The sequence below is a fragment of the Solea solea genome, chromosome 16 (assembly GCF_958295425.1).
Source record: "Solea solea chromosome 16, fSolSol10.1, whole genome shotgun sequence".
Lineage (NCBI taxonomy): Eukaryota > Metazoa > Chordata > Actinopteri > Pleuronectiformes > Soleidae > Solea > Solea solea.
In genome coordinates, this window is record NC_081149.1 from 25,636,495 (window position 1) to 25,643,294 (window position 6,800).

A 6,800-nucleotide genomic window follows, 5' to 3' on the forward strand; every position below is an offset into this window, starting at 1 on the left:
CTTATTTACTATCTTTAATTCTGCTTATTTATTATAATTTTTCTTATTGTTATTAGTAGATTATTATTAGTATATTATTATTGGGGGGGTGGCATCATGGTCTCAATGGTCGCAAGTTCGACTCCACCCCTGGCTGATTGTACTCAGTTCCATTGTAAGTCGCTTTGGATAAAAGCGTCTGCTAACATGTCATGTAATTATTATTATTATTATTATTATTATTATTATTATTATTATTAGAGTTCTCTCTATCTAAGCAGGTCACAAAAGGGCACATAGCACTTGAGAGGATCTTAATACCCTTCAGACCATCCATCCATCACCTACCGGTTTATCCTCCACCTGAGGGTCGTGGGGGGTGCTGTGCCAATCTCAGCTGACATAAGGCGATAGGCGGGGTCACAGCCTGGACAGTTTGCCAATCCATCGCAGGGCCACACATAAGATAAACAACCATTCACTCTCACATTCACACCTATGGTCAATTTAGAGTGTCCTGTTACCTAATCCCCCTAGTTATACAGCCATATCTGTAGCACCCATCATTTTGAATCAGTAAACAATCCATTTCTATGACATGTTATGCATGTTATTATAAACGTATACATGTACATTTTACACATTTGTGGACCCCCAAAAAGTCTGCTGTGTCCCATCTGTGGGTCCCGACCAAGTCTTTGAGAATCTACTCTTAGACCTCACTTTACAATGGGGGAAATACAGTATTCTGAATTATAAGAGCGATGAAGATGTGTCGCTTGCAACTGTTTAAATTGTGAAATGAGTGTGAAGTTCTGCTGTTGAACTTTAATTACGGGTTTTCATATAGAGAATGGAAGTAACGTTAATGTTCAGTTGTCACCTCTAGCTACGCATGTTTATTTCCATACTATGGCTTTTTCACTGTCTGTGTCTGTATTTGTGGTTATCTGTTGATCTCGGGGCAAGAAGTGGAGCCAGGGTGGAGTAAATAGCATGTCCCCTGACAACCCTCAGCCTGCCTTCATTTAGACTCATATTAATTATTGGGACACGTTGCACACGTTGAGGAAAGGCTCCACTAACCTGCTATTCTCATTTCTTCAAGGAATAGTTTCGGTTTTTTGAAGTGTATGTTTGTGTAGGTGCGCCCTGCACTGAGAAGCAGCCAAAAACAAAGAGTCAGGACAGATTTAAGCTACTTAACAAAAGGTTAACCCATGTAACATATAACAATTACACAGAACTGTACATTAAATGTCACAGACGCTTACCTTCATGCCACCTGGCTCTCTCCCCCCGTTTTATCGTTCTGGACATACATCACATAAACATTATCCTCGAAAAACACGACGCAGCACTCCAGTCTCTCCATCTGTTTGTCTGCTAGAAAATCAATCATCAGGAACTACGGAGGCCCTGAAGGTCAACACACACACATTTTGGCAAAACACTACAACATGACAGAAATCACCGCACTCTTTTCATTTTCATTGATCTGAACACAATGTCAGAACTAGACATTTACTTACTGACCAAAACACAAACTACAACATTAAGTAACACGTCATAGAGTCTATATTTAAAAGTAGACATACTGTATTCTTCTAGTTCCAAAATGCAAAAATAGGGTCTTTTTGAATGGAAGTCAAGTAAATGAAGTTCTTCTCACTTAATCTATGGCAGTAAACATTTTCTTCAGGATTTAATGAGCTGAACGCTAGTTTCAATTTCTTCAATCTGCCTTATTCCTATAGGAGCTACTGGAGAAAGGATTTGGGGTAAAACGCCAGCAGAAGTGGAAGCAGCAAGTTACTCTTCACAGAGGTGGCGGATGCAGTCGTAGAGTTTCAGGATCGTGCTTTTCCTGCAATACCAGAGCATCCTGCAGATCCAGGCGCGGTGAAGACTCTTGCTTGGCTCTATGTCTGCCTTTAAACCTTTCATCTTATTACTGTGTATTATTTGGGAAATGTGACACTGTTAATGTGATATTTATACAAAGTAAAGCAGTCTAGAAGTATTGAAATAATAATACGGAAGTTGAGTGAAGTCTTTATATTTAGCTCTTGATGCTATGTATATATACAGTATATATATATATATATATATACTGTATATATGTATATATATATATATAAAATAATATATATGTTATTAATATTATATAATACTAATAATATAATATATGTAATATATATAATATCACATTAAACTTCTTGTGAGAAGCAAGTTTCTTGTAGAGATTCTCCACCAATCACTAGGACAGCAGGAGCAGTGCTGACCTCCATCCATACTTAATGAATTCAAATGAGTCGTTAGCAAAAGCAAAAGAAGTGGCCGTCCTTGAGTCGGTGCATACGAGGTGAGCCAAACATGCCAAAGTGTAAGAGAAACAGAGGCCCTCGTTGTTTGGCTGTTGATTATACGCAGGTAGAGATAGAAGCAGTGAGGAGGCCGGCTGCTGGAGCTGCTGTTTCATTAACTGCCAGTCGACAGCACATACATCAAGCTCCCACAATGCTTAGGGAGTGCAACTGTAACCTGCAGTGATCCACCCGCAAGAAGAGTCGCCAGTGATGGATTGTGTGACACGAGCTGAGAGCACACACACTCTGTCTCTCTCTCTCTCTGCACACATACACACTTATATACACACACTCACACAACACAACTCTCATTAGTTCTGATGATCTCTGGAAGAAATCAACAATTCCAAGCAAGGTCGATATAAATGTTAATACATATTTTATGTCGCTACTTCCAGCTGCTGCTCAACATCGTGGGCTAAATCTATCCATCATCACACACACACACACACACACACGGCTGGATTCTTTTAGCTCATTGTATTTTACAAATTCACAGTAAATTAAATGGTTGCAGCAGCAGCAGAGATTGTTCGCATTTTATTATTATAATAATTATAATATATATATATTACATATATACAGTATATATTTATAATTATGTTATTATATATGATTATTGGCAGGACACCTTGAGGCAAACAGACACAGGAGTTACTTCTGAGATGACGACATGACGAGCACCCCTGACCCTCTTATTAACCTTCTATCTTCTTATGGGGTGAGTTTTCATTAACGTCGTTAATTTACATAAATGAAAGAACAATTCAAAATATTTTATACCGAATTATTTTGCAGCTGATTAGAGTGACTTTCCTCCAGCAGCAGTAAATTGGAATGATTAACAGACATGTTAATTTTTCACATCACATCTGTTATTTCCTTTTACTTACTTGGGCAATTAATCTCAATAATTAATCACATTGTGTAGAAGTATCATGAGGAGTTTTATGCTCTGCTTAGAAAGACCTTTCTGTAGTTGTGTTACGTGCCAAATAAAGCCAGAGGGCTGGAGGTGTGTGTGTGTGTTTGCATTTCTGCCTCCAACCTGACTGGGATCCACCTGAGAAGCTGGGATTACATCATGAGCTGGTCAATCAGTGATGGACAGGTCATACTGGCATTTGCAGTATCATCTGTGTTGTTAAATTAAGAGTTGTGGGTCATTAGATTCATATGACAGTCCCTGTCAAATTAATCAATAAAGAATAATTCCAATTAAACAGGAAATTAAAGACAGGACAACTGTAACTGAACTTCAAAGTCAAATATTAATAAATCAAACTGTAATAGTACATGGGGTGGAGTGGCTCAGGGGTTAAGACCGGTACCCTGTGTGCGAAAGACGTCATGGTCGCAATGGTCGCAAGTTCAACTCCACCCCTGGCTGATTGTACTCAATTCCATTGTAAGTCGCTTTGGATAAATGACGTGTGATTTCATGTGTTGTGATTATTGCACTGCTTTGATGATGTCGTTAAACTCAGAAATGCAAATCAGAGTCTCAGTCCAGTCCAGAAGGTGGCAGTGATGTACCTCCAGGTTGTTTGCCAACCTCGGACAGGCAGTCAAAAACCCAGATCTAATGTGGTTTGTTCAGGTGGTGTTGCCATGTCGATGATTTGACCAATCACAGGGCAGCCCATGTATAAAGAATGTTTCTTAAAATTCCTGCATTAAAAAAAGTAAATTCAATCAATAATAAATCACTGTTAAACACGATGAAAGACATCAGCAGAAGTGAACCTGTGATTGGTGAAAGTTTGAACTCCTTCTTTCTCTTTCTTCTCTGAGTCTGTCTGTCATTATTTCTCAGCCCTGGCTCATCCAGCTTTTATGAGGGTGAACGATCAATAAAGGATTGTGCAGGGGAGGCAGAGCGCTCCACATGCCCATTTGGGAAGATCATTTGCGTCAGAAAATGGCCGTCGCAGCACAATGGTATATTGATGTATTAAAGAAAAGAACAGGACGACATGCGTTACAGCAGAGAAGGACAGAAACGAGGAGAGCAAGAGTGATAAAAAGGAGAGAGAGAAATCTCAAAATTCTAATTGCAATTTGGAACATCGCAAAGATAAGTTTCATACCATTTTGTTATAGATCCAAACAAAGGTGTTTAAGGATTGTGTGTCGGTTCGATGTTATAGCAAATGGCCAAGAATTGTTTTAAATTCTAATTCCTCATAGATTTATAGAAGGCTGCAATTTCATTGTTCTATGTTGTATGCCAACATCTTACTGAAGCTGGACCCAAAAAATGATATTGCAAATCAAATTACATTCACAATATCCATCAGAAAATCCATCCAGCCCTGAAATAAATGCTCGTTAGTCCCTTAAAGGGAGAGTTTGGGTATTTTAAAGCAAAGTTGTATGAGCTATAGCTGCCACCGGAAACATGAAGACGATAAAATATTACATTGTTTTAAACTGTCTACGGCCAATCCTGAAAGGAGGCCTCAGTCCAACCAGGATCCAAATCAGCATAGAAGAGAATGGAATAGAACAGAATAGTACAGAAATTCTTTATTGTTATTGTGCAAGACAAATAAATTAGCAGTGCTATTAAAAAGGACAATAAAAGGATGAATCCAACATAAGACTCACCAAGACACAGCGCTACCTATTTATTGCTAGAGATTGGATATTACACTTAACAAGATTTTTGAATTGATGTCATAACGGATTGTTTGAGTTCGGGGCTCTGATGACCCAGGGGAAGAAGCAGCTCATCAGTCAGTCTGTTTGTGCAGCTTTTGATGCTCCTGAGGGCAGTTGCACGAAGAATGTGAGGCCAAGATGGAGTTTATTATTTTCCTGGCTCTGCAGAGGCATCGTGGGCTGGCAAAGACATCCAGAGTAGAAACTTAAGGCTAGGACATTCTTGATGGTTGAGGGCTGAAAGATCTAAGTATCTTCTCTTTCATTAGCCATGTGTAGACCCTCTCTGCCCAGTCCTCATAGATAAGTCTGTCTGGGAGCTCAAAGTTCCTTCTCCAATCCTTAGTTCCTCCTGGTGGCTCCTCATGATGTCATGGCAATGCCTTAATTTATGACTACCGCACCATATGGGACCTCTTCTGAAGCAGCTGCAGGTTTCTTTCTGACTTGCTGTTTGTCCTCAAAAAACATTGAGTTAAATTCAGGTTCCTCCTGAATTTAACCACAAAGTAAGATTATACTGAATAGCCACGAGACAGCAACGCCACTGGTTGCAAAAAGAGCTTCTACTTCTTACCTGAAACTTCAACATGGCACTGGCCAAATCTCACATCTCCAGGCTTCACAAACAGGAGTTGAGATTCCCATCGACATGGGTTGCCACTTCTAACATGAGGTCACCAGACATAATTCATAGAATAGAACATTCTGCAGAATGACCTCAGTGACATGAACTCACAAACACAAACCCAATCTCCGGAGAATCTCCAGAGTTTAGTGAACGTCTGAAACAGTTCGAAAACACGACTTCTGTAGCCAGCACTAAAACTATTCATCTGCCTGCTTCTCTGGTTAAAGCATTGCCATTGCAGACTACTGACCGATCAATAGCTTTGTGAAAAGACCAAAGCTTTCTCGCTCTCTGTGGTTCACAGAGTAATATGGTTGAGCAGTTGCTTCCATTAGTCTTCTGACCTCAGTATAATTCCTGGAAACTCCATTTGTTGTGGTTGCTGTCTTTGCTGGGCCTTTGATTCACTTAACTCACTCAGCGATTCATACCCCACTTTACCTGCTCATTGCTTTACCTCCTGACTCACCTACTGTCACTGTGGAGATTTACCTTCGTCTTCTCACGCCAGCAGCAGAGGATTCCTGGGGGTGGCAATGCACCTCTCAATTGGTTTGCCAACCACCATAAGAAACTAAAGAAAAAGAAGCTTTTTCTTTTCTTGTACAACATATATGAATGTGTATATATATATATATATATATATGTATATATGCTGCTGTAAAACCGGGCGTGGTTCCCATCCCCAGTGTCTGTCTCCCAAAACTTAGGTGGAAGTTGTTGTCAAGCTCTTGACCTGCGCTCAGTGCCATGGTTGTGAGCACTACACCTCATGACACTCTCAGCAGCGTGTCTGAAGGATTCTTGAATGGTGACCACAGTATATTCTGCCTCAGGTGTGTTATTTTTTTAAATGTGGAGTGTTTCTAAAAAGTAGTGTTATTGTTATTTAATGAGGGGTGAGATGAAGAAGTATACTGTATTTGTCAGCTCCACACATACTGTATATACATAGAGTATTCAAACACTATATATCTATTGCTAATGAGTGTACTGTAGGCACACAATAGCCCCTGCTTAGATTTGAGCTGAGCCTCTGTGCAGTGACAAGGATATTGCAATGCATTAGGGAAATAAAAGAGAAGCAACGAGAGGATGGTGAGTGAAGCGTTCCATGTTCCCCCTCCACACTGCGTCCACATTTCATGGTCTGTTGA

The 6,800-nt window shown here is 39.9% G+C and overlaps 1 long non-coding RNA gene across 1 annotated transcript in view; it reads left to right on the forward strand.

Moving 5' to 3' along the window:
• The first annotated feature begins 2,445 nt into the window (after nt 1–2,445).
• LOC131474955 (uncharacterized) overlaps nt 2,446–6,800 on the forward strand; it is a 9,681-nt gene continuing 5,326 nt past the window's right edge. Inside the window, exon 1 of the long non-coding RNA XR_009242482.1 lies at nt 2,446–3,069. This is a non-coding gene — a long non-coding RNA (uncharacterized LOC131474955). The remainder of the gene's footprint in view (nt 3,070–6,800) is intronic.